Here is a 15,535-nt window from a genome sequence, read left to right as displayed (position 1 = left end):
TCTCGAACGGGATACTATAGCATGCCGTTTTCCATCATTTTTGAGGATTTGAAAAAAAGACAAAAATCACTCCGAGACCATGGGCTATAGCCCATGGTCTCGGAGTGATTTTCGTCTTTCTTTCAAATCCTTGTTTTTCATAATTTATGACCATGGCGATGGGCTATAGCCCATGGTCTCGAACGGCATACTATAGCATGCCGTTTTCCATCATTTTTGAGGATTTGAAAAAAAGACGAAAATCACTCCGAGACCATGGGCTATAGCCCATCGTCTCGGAGTCATTTTCGTATTTTTTTCAAATCCTAGTTTTTCATAATTTATGACCATGGTGATGGGCTATAGCCCATGGTCTCGAACGGCATACTATAGCATGCCGTTTTGCATCATTTTTGAGGAATTGAAAAAAAGACGAAAATCACTCCGAGACCATGGGTTATAGCCCATCGTCTCGGAGTCATTTTCTTCTTTTTTTCAAATCCTTGTTTTTCATAATTTATGACCATGGCGATGGGCTATAGCCCATGGTCTCGAACGGAATACTATAGCATGCCGTTTTCCATCATTTTTGAGGATTTGAAAAAAAGACGAAAATCACTCCGAGACCATGGGCTATAGCCCATCGTCTCGGAGTCATTTTCGTCTTTTTTTCAAATCCTTGTTTTTCATAATTTATGACCATGGCGATGGGCTATAGCCCATGGTCTCGAACGGCATACTATAGCATGCCGTTTTGCATCATTTTTGAGGATTTGAAAAAAAGACGAAAATCACTCCGAGACCATGGGCTATAGCCCATGGTCTCGGAGTCATTTTCGTCTTTCTTTCAAATCCTCGTTTTTCATAATTTATGACCATGGCGATGGGCTATAGCCCATGGTCTCGAACGGCATACTATAGCATGCCGTTTTGCATCATTTTTGAGGATTTGAAAAAAAGACCAAAATCACTCCGAGACTATGGGCCCATGGTCTCGGAGTGATTTTCGTCTTTCTTTCAAATCCTTGTTTTTCATAATTTATGACCATGGCGATGGGCTATAGCCCATGGTCTCGAACGGCATACTATAGCATGCCGTTGTGCATCATTTTTGAGGATTTGAAAAAAAGACGAAAATCACTCCGAGACCATGGGTTATAGCCCATCGTCTCGGAGTCATTTTCTTCTTTTTTTCAAATCCTTGTTTTTCATAATTTATGACCTGGGCGATGGGCTATAGCCCATGGTCTCGAACGGCATACTATAGCATGCCGTTTTGCATCATTTTTGAGGATTTGAAAAAAAGACGAAAATCACTCCGAGACCATGGGCTATAGCCCATCGTCTCGGAGTCATTTTCGTCTTTTTTTCAAATCCTCGTTTTTCATAATTTATGACCATGGCGATGGGCTATAGCCCATGGTCTCGAACGGCATACTATAGCATGCCGTTTTCCATAATTTTTGAGGATTTGAAAAAAATACGAAAATCACTCCGAGACCATGGGCTATAGCCCATCGTCTCGGAGTCATTTTCGTCTTTTTTTCAAATCCTTGCTTTTCATCATTTATGACCATGGCGATGGGATATAGCCCATGGTCTCGAACGGCATACTATAGCATGCCGTTTTGCATCATTTTTGAGGATTTGAAAAAAAAGACGAAAATCACTCCGAGACCATGGGATATAGCCCATCGTCTCGGAGTTATTTTCGTCTTTTTTTCAAATCCTCGTTTTTCATCATTTATGACCATGGCGATGGGCTATAGCCCATGGTCTTGAACGGCATACTATAGCATGCCGTTTTGCATCATTTTTGAGGATTTGAAAAAAAGACGAAAGTCACTCCGAGACCATGGGATATAGCCCATGGTCTCGAACGGCATACTATAGCATGCCGTTGTGCATCATTTTTGAGGATTTGAAAAAAAGACGAAAATCACTCCGAGACCATGGGTTATAGCCCATCGTCTCGGAGTCATTTTCTTCTTTTTTTCAAATCCTTGTTTTTCATAATTTATGACCTGGGCGATGGGCTATAGCCCATGGTCTCGAACGGCATACTATAGCATGCCGTTTTGCATCATTTTTGAGGATTTGAAAAAAAGACGAAAATCACTCCGAGACCATGGGCTATAGCCCATCGTCTCGGAGTCATTTTCGTCTTTCTTTCAAATCCTCGTTTTTCATAATTTATGACCATGGCGATGGGCTATAGCCCATGGTCTCGAACGGCATACTATAGCATGCCGTTTTGCATCATTTTTGAGGATTTGAAAAAAAGACCAAAATCACTCCGAGACTATGGGCCCATGGTCTCGGAGTCATTTTCGTCTTTTTTTCAAATCCTCGTTTTTCATAATTTATGACCATGGCGATGGGCTATAGCCCATGGTCTCGAACGGAATACTATAGCATGCCGTTTTCCATAATTTTTGAGGATTTGAAAAAAAGACGAAAATCACTCCGAGACCATGGGCTATAGCCCATGGTCTCGGAGTCATTTTCGTCTTTCTTTCAAATCCTCGTTTTTCATAATTTATGACCATGGCGATGGGCTATAGCCCATGGTCTCGAACGGCATACTATAGCATGCCGTTTTGCATCATTTTTGAGGATTTGAAAAAAAGACCAAAATCACTCCGAGACTATGGGCCCATGGTCTCGGAGTGATTTTCGTCTTTCTTTCAAATCCTTGTTTTTCATAATTTATGACCATGGCGATGGGCTATAGCCCATGGTCTCGAACGGCATACTATAGCATGCCGTTGTGCATCATTTTTGAGGATTTGAAAAAAAGACGAAAATCACTCCGAGACCATGGGTTATAGCCCATCGTCTCGGAGTCATTTTCTTCTTTTTTTCAAATCCTTGTTTTTCATAATTTATGACCTGGGCGATGGGCTATAGCCCATGGTCTCGAACGGCATACTATAGCATGCCGTTTTGCATCATTTTTGAGGATTTGAAAAAAAGACGAAAATCACTCCGAGACCATGGGCTATAGCCCATCGTCTCGGAGTCATTTTCGTCTTTTTTTCAAATCCTCGTTTTTCATAATTTATGACCATGGCGATGGGCTATAGCCCATGGTCTCGAACGGCATACTATAGCATGCCGTTTTCCATCATTTTTGAGGATTTGAAAAAAATACGAAAATCACTCCGAGACCATGGGCTATAGCCCATCGTCTCGGAGTCATTTTCGTCTTTTTTTCAAATCCTTGCTTTTCATCATTTATGACCATGGCGATGGGATATAGCCCATGGTCTCGAACGGCATACTATAGCATGCCGTTTTGCATCATTTTTGAGGATTTGAAAAAAAAGACGAAAATCACTCCGAGACCATGGGATATAGCCCATCGTCTCGGAGTTATTTTCGTCTTTTTTTCAAATCCTCGTTTTTCATCATTTATGACCATGGCGATGGGCTATAGCCCATGGTCTTGAACGGCATACTATAGCATGCCGTTTTGCATCATTTTTGAGGATTTGAAAAAAAGACGAAAGTCACTCCGAGACCATGGGCTATAGCCCATGGTCTCGAACGGCATACTATAGCATGCCGTTGTGCATCATTTTTGAGGATTTGAAAAAAAGACGAAAATCACTCCGAGACCATGGGTTATAGCCCATCGTCTCGGAGTCATTTTCTTCTTTTTTTCAAATCCTTGTTTTTCATAATTTATGACCTGGGCGATGGGCTATAGCCCATGGTCTCGAACGGCATACTATAGCATGCCGTTTTGCATCATTTTTGAGGATTTGAAAAAAAGACGAAAATCACTCCGAGACCATGGGCTATAGCCCATCGTCTCGGAGTCATTTTCGTCTTTTTTTCAAATCCTCGTTTTTCATAATTTATGACCATGGCGATGGGCTATAGCCCATGGTCTCGAACGGCATACTATAGCATGCCGTTTTCCATAATTTTTGAGGATTTGAAAAAAAGACGAATATCACTCCGAGACCATGGGCTATAGCCCATCGTCTCGGAGTCATTTTCGTCTTTTTTTCAAATCCTTGTTTTTCATAATTTATGACCATGGCGATGGGCTATAGCCCATGGTCTCGAACGGGATACTATAGCATGCCGTTTTCCATCATTTTTGAGGATTTGAAAAAAAGACGAAAATCACTCCGAGACCATGGGCTATAGCCCATTGTCTCGGAGTCATTTTCGTCTTTTTTTCAAATCCTCGTTTTTCATCATTTATGACCATGGCGATGGGCTATAGCCCATGGTCTCGAACGGCATACTATAGCATGCCGTTTTCCATCATTTTTGAGGATTTGAAAAAAAGACGAAAATCACTCCGAGACCATGGGCTATAGCCCATCGTCTCGGAGTCATTTTCGCCTTTTTTTCAAATCCTCGTTTTTCATCATTTATGACCATGGCGATGGGCTATAGCCCATGGTCTCGAACGGCATACTATCGCATGCCGTTTTCCATCATTTTTGAGGATTTGAAAAAAAGACGAAAATCACTCCGAGACCATGGGCTATAGCCCATCGTCTCGGAGTCATTTTCGTCTTTTTTTCAAATCCTTGTTTTTCATCATTTATGACCATGGCGATGGGCTATAGCCCTTGGTCTCGAACGGCATACTATCGCATGCCGTTTTCCATCATTTTTGAGGATTTGAAAAAAAGACGAAAATCACTCCGAGACCATGGGCTATAGCCCATCGTCTCGGAGTCATTTTCGTCTTTTTTTTAAATCCTCGTTTTTCATCATTTATGACCATGGCGATGGGCTATAGCCCATGGTCTCGAACGGCATACTATAGCATGCCGTTTTCCATCATTTTTGAGGATTTGAAAAAAAGACGAAAATCACTCCGAGACCATGGGCTATAGCCCATCGTCTCGGAGTCATTTTCGCCTTTTTTTCAAATCCTCGTTTTTCATCATTTATGACCATGGCGATGGGCTATAGCCCATGGTCTCGAACGGCATACTATCGCATGCCGTTTTCCATCATTTTTGAGGATTTGAAAAAAAGACGAAAATCACTCCGAGACCATGGGCTATAGCCCATCGTCTCGGAGTCATTTTCGTCTTTTTTTCAAATCCTTGTTTTTCATCATTTATGACCATGACGATGGGCTATAGCCCTTGGTCTCGAACGGCATACTATCGCATGCCGTTTTCCATCATTTTTGAGGATTTGAAAAAAAGACGAAAATCACTCCGAGACCATGGGCTATAGCCCATCGTCTCGGAGTCATTTTCGTCTTTTTTTTTAATCCTCGTTTTTCATCATTTATGACCATGGCGATGGGCTATAGCCCATGGTCTCGAACGGCATACTATAGCATGCCGTTTTCCATCATTTTTGAGGATTTGAAAAAAAGACGAATATCACTCCGAGACCATGGGCTATAGCCCATCGTCTCGGAGTCATTTTCGTCTTTTTTTCAAATACTTGTTTTTCATAATTTATGACCATGGCGATGGGCTATAGCCCATGGTCTCGAACGGCATACTATAGCATGCCGTTTTCCATCATTTTTGAGGATTTGAAAAAAAGACGAAAATCACTCCGAGACCATGGGCTATAGCCCATCGTCTCGGAGTCATTTTCGTCTTTTTTTCAAATCCTTGTTTTTCATCATTTATGACCATGGCGATGGGCTATAGCCCATGGTCTCGAACGGCATACTATCGCATGCCGTTTTCCATCATTTTTGAGGATTTGAAAAAAAGACGAAAATCACTCCGAGAACATGGGCTATAGCCCATCGTCTCGGAGTCATTTTCGTCTTTTTTTTTAATCCTCGTTTTTCATCATTTATGACCATGGCGATGGGCTATAGCCCATGGTCTCGAACGGCATACTATAGCATGCCGTTTTGCATCATTTTTGAGGATTTGAAAAAAATACGAAAATCACTCCGAGACCATGGGCTATAGCCCATCGTCTCGGAGTCATTTTCGTCTTTTTTTCAAATCCTTGTTTTTCATCATTTATGACCATGGCGATGGGCTATAGCCCATGGTCTCGAACGGCATACTATAGCATGCCGTTTTCCATCATTTTTGAGGACTTGAAAAAAAGACGAAAATCACTCCGAGACCATGGGCTATAGCCCATCGTCTCGGAGTCATTTTCGTCTTTTTTTCAAATCCTTGTTTTTCATAATTTATGACCATGGCGATGGGCTATAGCCCATGGTCTCGAACGGCATACTATAGCATGCCGTTTTCCATCATTTTTGAGGACTTGAAAAAAAGACGAAAATCACTCCGAGACCATGGGCTATAGCCCATCGTCTCGGAGTAATTTTCGTCTTTTTTTCAAATCCTTGTTTTTCATCATTTATGACCATGGCGACTGGCTATAGCCCATGGTCTCGAACGGCATACTATCGCATGCCGTTTTCCATCATTTTTGAGGATTTGAAAAAAAGACGAAAATCACTCCGAGACCATGGGCTATAGCCCATCGTCTCGGAGTCATTTTCGTCTTTTTTTTTAATCCTCGTTTTTCATCATTTATGACCATGGCGATGGGCTATAGCCCATCGTCTCGGAGTCATTTTCGTCTTTTTTTCAAATCCTTGTTTTCATCATTTATGACCATGGCGTTGGGCTATAGCCCATGGTCTCGAACGGCATACTATAGCATGCCGTTTTGTATCATTTTTGAGGATTTGAAAAAAAAAAGACGAAAATCACTCCGAGACCATGGGCTATAGCCCATCGTCTCGGAGTCATTTTCGTCTTTTTTTCAAATCCTTGTTTTTCATCATTTATGACCATGGCGATGGGCTATAGCCCTTGGTCTCGAACGGCATACTATCGCATGCCGTTTTCCATCATTTTTGAGGATTTGAAAAAAAGACGAAAATCACTCCGAGACCATGGGCTATAGCCCATCGTCTCGGAGTCATTTTCGTCTTTTTTTTTAATCCTCGTTTTTCATCATTTATGACCATGGCGATGGGCTATAGCCCATGGTCTCGAACGGCATACTATAGCATGCCGTTTTCCATCATTTTTGAGGACTTGAAAAAAAGACGAAAATCACTCCGAGACCATGGGCTATAGCCCATCGTCTCGGAGTCATTTTCGTCTTTTTTTCAAATCCTTGTTTTTCATCATTTATGACCATGGCGACTGGCTATAGCCCATGGTCTCGAACGGCATACTATCGCATGCCGTTTTCCATCATTTTTGAGGATTTGAAAAAAAGACGAAAATCACTCCGAGACCATGGGCTATAGCCCATCGTCTCGGAGTCATTTTCGTCTTTTTTTTTAATCCTCGTTTTTCATCATTTATGACCATGGCGATGGGCTATAGCCCATCGTCTCGGAGTCATTTTCGTCTTTTTTTCAAATCCTTGTTTTCATCATTTATGACCATGGCGATGGGCTATAGCCCATGGTCTCGAACGGCATACTATAGCATGCCGTTTTCCATCATTTTTGAGGATTTGAAAAAAAGACGAATATCACTCCGAGACCATGGGCTATAGCCCATCGTCTCGGAGTCATTTTCGTCTTTTTTTCAAATCCTTGTTTTTCATAATTTATGACCATGGCGATGGGCTATAGCCCATGGTCTCGAACGGCATACTATAGCATGCCGTTTTCCATCATTTTTGAGGATTTGAAAAAAAGACGAAAATCACTCCGAGACCATGGGCTATAGCCCATCGTCTCGGAGTCATTTTCGTCTTTTTTTCAAATCCTTGTTTTTCATCATTTATGACCATGGCGATGGGCTATAGCCCATGGTCTCGAACGGCATACTATCGCATGCCGTTTTCCATCATTTTTGAGGATTTGAAAAAAAGACGAAAATCACTCCGAGAACATGGGCTATAGCCCATCGTCTCGGAGTCATTTTCGTCTTTTTTTTTTAATCCTCGTTTTTCATCATTTATGACCATGGCGATGGGCTATAGCCCATGGTCTCGAACGGCATACTATAGCATGCCGTTTTGCATCATTTTTGAGGATTTGAAAAAAAGACGAAAATCACTCCGAGACCATGGGCTATAGCCCATCGTCTCGGAGTCATTTTCGTCTTTTTTTCAAATCCTTGTTTTTCATCATTTATGACCATGGCGATGGGCTATAGCCCATGGTCTCGAACGGCATACTATAGCATGCCGTTTTCCATCATTTTTGAGGACTTGAAAAAAAGACGAAAATCACTCCGAGACCATGGGCTATAGCCCATCGTCTCGGAGTCATTTTCGTCTTTTTTTCAAATCCTTGTTTTTCATAATTTATGACCATGGCGATGGGCTATAGCCCATGGTCTCGAACGGCATACTATAGCATGCCGTTTTCCATCATTTTTGAGGACTTGAAAAAAAGACGAAAATCACTCCGAGACCATGGGCTATAGCCCATCGTCTCGGAGTCATTTTCGTCTTTTTTTCAAATCCTTGTTTTTCATCATTTATGACCATGGCGACTGGCTATAGCCCATGGTCTCGAACGGCATACTATCGCATGCCGTTTTCCATCATTTTTGAGGATTTGAAAAAAAGACGAAAATCACTCCGAGACCATGGGCTATAGCCCATCGTCTCGGAGTCATTTTCGTCTTTTTTTTTAATCCTCGTTTTTCATCATTTATGACCATGGCGATGGGCTATAGCCCATCGTCTCGGAGTCATTTTCGTATTTTTTTCAAATCCTTGTTTTCATCATTTATGACCATGGCGTTGGGCTATAGCCCATGGTCTCGAACGGCATACTATAGCATGCCGTTTTGTATCATTTTTGAGGATTTGAAAAAAAAAGACGAAAATCACTCCGAGACCATGGGCTATAGCCCATCGTCTCGGAGTCATTTTCGTCTTTTTTTCAAATCCTTGTTTTTCATCATTTATGACCATGGCGATGGGCTATAGCCCTTGGTCTCGAACGGCATACTATCGCATGCCGTTTTCCATCATTTTTGAGGATTTGAAAAAAAGACGAAAATCACTCCGAGACCATGGGCTATAGCCCATCGTCTCGGAGTCATTTTCGTCTTTTTTTTTAATCCTCGTTTTTCATCATTTATGACCATGGCGATGGGCTATAGCCCATGGTCTCGAACGGCATACTATAGCATGCCGTTTTCCATCATTTTTGAGGACTTGAAAAAAAGACGAAAATCACTCCGAGACCATGGGCTATAGCCCATCGTCTCGGAGTCATTTTCGTCTTTTTTTCAAATCCTTGTTTTTCATCATTTATGACCATGGCGACTGGCTATAGCCCATGGTCTCGAACGGCATACAATCGCATGCCGTTTTCCATCATTTTTGAGGATTTGAAAAAAAGACGAAAATCACTCCGAGACCATGGGCTATAGCCCATCGTCTCGGAGTCATTTTCGTCTTTTTTTTTAATCCTCGTTTTTCATCATTTATGACCATGGCGATGGGCTATAGCCCATCGTCTCGGAGTCATTTTCGTCTTTTTTTCAAATCCTTGTTTTCATCATTTATGACCATGGCGATGGGCTATAGCCCATGGTCTCGAACGGCATACTATAGCATGCCGTTTTCCATCATTTTTGAGGATTTGAAAAAAAGACGAATATCACTCCGAGACCATGGGCTATAGCCCATCGTCTCGGAGTCATTTTCGTCTTTTTTTCAAATCCTTGTTTTTCATAATTTATGACCATGGCGATGGGCTATAGCCCATGGTCTCGAACGGCATACTATAGCATGCCGTTTTCCATCATTTTTGAGGATTTGAAAAAAAGACGAAAATCACTCCGAGACCATGGGCTATAGCCCATCGTCTCGGAGTCATTTTCGTCTTTTTTTCAAATCCTTGTTTTTCATCATTTATGACCATGGCGATGGGCTATAGCCCATGGTCTCGAACGGCATACTATCGCATGCCGTTTTCCATCATTTTTGAGGATTTGAAAAAAAGACGAAAATCACTCCGAGAACATGGGCTATAGCCCATCGTCTCGGAGTCATTTTCGTCTTTTTTTTTAATCCTCGTTTTTCATCATTTATGACCATGGCGATGGGCTATAGCCCATCGTCTCGGAGTCATTTTCGTATTTTTTTCAAATCCTTGTTTTCATCATTTATGACCATGGCGTTGGGCTATAGCCCATGGTCTCGAACGGCATACTATAGCATGCCGTTTTGTATCATTTTTGAGGATTTGAAAAAAAAAGACGAAAATCACTCCGAGACCATGGGCTATAGCCCATCGTCTCGGAGTCATTTTCGTCTTTTTTTCAAATCCTTGTTTTTCATCATTTATGACCATGGCGATGGGCTATAGCCCTTGGTCTCGAACGGCATACTATCGCATGCCGTTTTCCATCATTTTTGAGGATTTGAAAAAAAGACGAAAATCACTCCGAGACCATGGGCTATAGCCCATCGTCTCGGAGTCATTTTCGTCTTTTTTTTTAATCCTCGTTTTTCATCATTTATGACCATGGCGATGGGCTATAGCCCATGGTCTCGAACGGCATACTATAGCATGCCGTTTTCCATCATTTTTGAGGACTTGAAAAAAAGACGAAAATCACTCCGAGACCATGGGCTATAGCCCATCGTCTCGGAGTCATTTTCGTCTTTTTTTCAAATCCTTGTTTTTCATCATTTATGACCATGGCGACTGGCTATAGCCCATGGTCTCGAACGGCATACTATCGCATGCCGTTTTCCATCATTTTTGAGGATTTGAAAAAAAGACGAAAATCACTCCGAGACCATGGGCTATAGCCCATCGTCTCGGAGTCATTTTCGTCTTTTTTTTTAATCCTCGTTTTTCATCATTTATGACCATGGCGATGGGCTATAGCCCATCGTCTCGGAGTCATTTTCGTCTTTTTTTCAAATCCTTGTTTTCATCATTTATGACCATGGCGATGGGCTATAGCCCATGGTCTCGAACGGCATACTATAGCATGCCGTTTTCCATAATTTTTGAGGATTTGAAAAAAAGACGAATATCACTCCGAGACCATGGGCTATAGCCCATCGTCTCGGAGTCATTTTCGTCTTTTTTTCAAATCCTTGTTTTTCATAATTTATGACCATGGCGATGGGCTATAGCCCATGGTCTCGAACGGCATACTATAGCATGCCGTTTTCCATCATTTTTGAGGATTTGAAAAAAAGACGAAAATCACTCCGAGACCATGGGCTATAGCCCATCGTCTCGGAGTCATTTTCGTCTTTTTTTCAAATCCTTGTTTTTCATCATTTATGACCATGGCGATGGGCTATAGCCCATGGTCTCGAACGGCATACTATCGCATGCCGTTTTCCATCATTTTTGAGGATTTGAAAAAAAGACGAAAATCACTCCGAGAACATGGGCTATAGCCCATCGTCTCGGAGTCATTTTCGTCTTTTTTTTTTAATCCTCGTTTTTCATCATTTATGACCATGGCGATGGGCTATAGCCCATGGTCTCGAACGGCATACTATAGCATGCCGTTTTGCATCATTTTTGAGGATTTGAAAAAAAGACGAAAATCACTCCGAGACCATGGGCTATAGCCCATCGTCTCGGAGTCATTTTCGTCTTTTTTTCAAATCCTTGTTTTTCATAATTTATGACCATGGCGATGGGCTATAGCCCATGGTCTCGAACGGCATACTATAGCATGCCGTTTTCCATCATTTTTGAGGACTTGAAAAAAAGACGAAAATCACTCCGAGACCATGGGCTATAGCCCATCGTCTCGGAGTCATTTTCGTCTTTTTTTCAAATCCTTGTTTTTCATCATTTATGACCATGGCGACTGGCTATAGCCCATGGTCTCGAACGGCATACTATCGCATGCCGTTTTCCATCATTTTTGAGGATTTGAAAAAAAGACGAAAATCACTCCGAGACCATGGGCTATAGCCCATCGTCTCGGAGTCATTTTCGTCTTTTTTTTTAATCCTCGTTTTTCATCATTTATGACCATGGCGATGGGCTATAGCCCATCGTCTCGGAGTCATTTTCGTATTTTTTTCAAATCCTTGTTTTCATCATTTATGACCATGGCGTTGGGCTATAGCCCATGGTCTCGAACGGCATACTATAGCATGCCGTTTTGTATCATTTTTGAGGATTTGAAAAAAAAAGACGAAAATCACTCCGAGACCATGGGCTATAGCCCATCGTCTCGGAGTCATTTTCGTCTTTTTTTCAAATCCTTGTTTTTCATCATTTATGACCATGGCGATGGGCTATAGCCCTTGGTCTCGAACGGCATACTATCGCATGCCGTTTTCCATCATTTTTGAGGATTTGAAAAAAAGACGAAAATCACTCCGAGACCATGGGCTATAGCCCATCGTCTCGGAGTCATTTTCGTCTTTTTTTTTAATCCTCGTTTTTCATCATTTATGACCATGGCGATGGGCTATAGCCCATGGTCTCGAACGGCATACTATAGCATGCCGTTTTCCATCATTTTTGAGGACTTGAAAAAAAGACGAAAATCACTCCGAGACCATGGGCTATAGCCCATCGTCTCGGAGTCATTTTCGTCTTTTTTTCAAATCCTTGTTTTTCATCATTTATGACCATGGCGACTGGCTATAGCCCATGGTCTCGAACGGCATACTATCGCATGCCGTTTTCCATCATTTTTGAGGATTTGAAAAAAAGACGAAAATCACTCCGAGACCATGGGCTATAGCCCATCGTCTCGGAGTCATTTTCGTCTTTTTTTTTAATCCTCGTTTTTCATCATTTATGACCATGGCGATGGGCTATAGCCCATCGTCTCGGAGTCATTTTCGTCTTTTTTTCAAATCCTTGTTTTCATCATTTATGACCATGGCGTTGGGCTATAGCCCATGGTCTCGAACGGCATACTATAGCATGCAGTTTTGTATCATTTTTGAGGATTTGAAAAAAAAAGACGAAAATCACTCCGAGACCATGGGCTATAGCCCATCGTCTCGGAGTCATTTTCTTCTTTTTTTCAAATCCTTGTTTTTCATAATTTATGACCTGGGCGATGGGCTATAGCCCATGGTCTCGAACGGCATACTATAGCATGCCGTTTTGCATCATTTTTGAGGATTTGAAAAAAAGACGAAAATCACTCCGAGACCATGGGCTATAGCCCATCGTCTCGGAGTCATTTTCGTCTTTTTTTCAAATCCTCGTTTTTCATAATTTATGACCATGGCGATGGGCTATAGCCCATGGTCTCGAACGGCATACTATAGCATGCCGTTTTCCATCATTTTTGAGGATTTGAAAAAAATACGAAAATCACTCCGAGACCATGGGCTATAGCCCATCGTCTCGGAGTCATTTTCGTCTTTTTTTCAAATCCTTGCTTTTCATCATTTATGACCATGGCGATGGGATATAGCCCATGGTCTCGAACGGCATACTATAGCATGCCGTTTTGCATCATTTTTGAGGATTTGAAAAAAAAGACGAAAATCACTCCGAGACCATGGGATATAGCCCATCGTCTCGGAGTTATTTTCGTCTTTTTTTCAAATCCTCGTTTTTCATCATTTATGACCATGGCGATGGGCTATAGCCCATGGTCTTGAACGGCATACTATAGCATGCCGTTTTGCATCATTTTTGAGGATTTGAAAAAAAGACGAAAGTCACTCCGAGACCATGGGCTATAGCCCATGGTCTCGAACGGCATACTATAGCATGCCGTTGTGCATCATTTTTGAGGATTTGAAAAAAAGACGAAAATCACTCCGAGACCATGGGTTATAGCCCATCGTCTCGGAGTCATTTTCTTCTTTTTTTCAAATCCTTGTTTTTCATAATTTATGACCTGGGCGATGGGCTATAGCCCATGGTCTCGAACGGCATACTATAGCATGCCGTTTTGCATCATTTTTGAGGATTTGAAAAAAAGACGAAAATCACTCCGAGACCATGGGCTATAGCCCATCGTCTCGGAGTCATTTTCGTCTTTTTTTCAAATCCTCGTTTTTCATAATTTATGACCATGGCGATGGGCTATAGCCCATGGTCTCGAACGGCATACTATAGCATGCCGTTTTCCATCATTTTTGAGGATTTGAAAAAAAGACGAATATCACTCCGAGACCATGGGCTATAGCCCATCGTCTCGGAGTCATTTTCGTCTTTTTTTCAAATCCTTGTTTTTCATAATTTATGACCATGGCGATGGGCTATAGCCCATGGTCTCGAACGGGATACTATAGCATGCCGTTTTCCATCATTTTTGAGGATTTGAAAAAAAGACGAAAATCACTCCGAGACCATGGGCTATAGCCCATTGTCTCGGAGTCATTTTCGTCTTTTTTTCAAATCCTCGTTTTTCATCACTTATGACCATGGCGATGGGCTATAGCCCATGGTCTCGAACGGCATACTATAGCATGCCGTTTTCCATCATTTTTGAGGATTTGAAAAAAAGACGAAAATCACTCCGAGACCATGGGCTATAGCCCATCGTCTCGGAGTCATTTTCGCCTTTTTTTCAAATCCTCGTTTTTCATCATTTATGACCATGGCGATGGGCTATAGCCCATGGTCTCGAACGGCATACTATCGCATGCCGTTTTCCATCATTTTTGAGGATTTGAAAAAAAGACGAAAATCACTCCGAGACCATGGGCTATAGCCCATCGTCTCGGAGTCATTTTCGTCTTTTTTTCAAATCCTTGTTTTTCATCATTTATGACCATGGCGATGGGCTATAGCCCTTGGTCTCGAACGGCATACTATCGCATGCCGTTTTCCATCATTTTTGAGGATTTGAAAAAAAGACGAAAATCACTCCGAGACCATGGGCTATAGCCCATCGTCTCGGAGTCATTTTCGTCTTTTTTTTAAATCCTCGTTTTTCATCATTTATGACCATGGCGATGGGCTATAGCCCATGGTCTCGAACGGCATACTATAGCATGCCGTTTTCCATCATTTTTGAGGATTTGAAAAAAAGACGAAAATCACTCCGAGACCATGGGCTATAGCCCATCGTCTCGGAGTCATTTTCGCCTTTTTTTCAAATCCTCGTTTTTCATCATTTATGACCATGGCGATGGGCTATAGCCCATGGTCTCGAACGGCATGCTATCGCATGCCGTTTTCCATCATTTTTGAGGATTTGAAAAAAAGACGAAAATCACTCCGAGACCATGGGCTATAGCCCATCGTCTCGGAGTCATTTTCGTCTTTTTTTCAAATCCTTGTTTTTCATCATTTATGACCATGGCGATGGGCTATAGCCCATGGTCTCGAACGGCATACTATAGCATGCCGTTTTCCATCATTTTTGAGGATTTGAAAAAAAGACGAAAATCACTCCGAGACCATGGGCTATAGCCCATCGTCTCGGAGTCATTTTCGCCTTTTTTTCAAATCCTCGTTTTTCATCATTTATGACCATGGCGATGGGCTATAGCCCATGGTCTCGAACGGCATACTATCGCATGCCGTTTTCCATCATTTTTGAGGATTTGAAAAAAAGACGAAAATCACTCCGAGACCATGGGCTATAGCCCATCGTCTCGGAGTCATTTTCGTCTTTTTTTCAAATCCTTGTTTTTCATCATTTATGACCATGGCGATGGGCTATAGCCCTTGGTCTCGAACGGCATA

This window comes from Electrona antarctica (assembly GCF_951216825.1).
Source record: "Electrona antarctica genome assembly, chromosome: 1".
Taxonomy (NCBI): Eukaryota; Metazoa; Chordata; class Actinopteri; order Myctophiformes; family Myctophidae; genus Electrona; species Electrona antarctica.
This window is presented reverse-complemented; position numbering follows the sequence as displayed.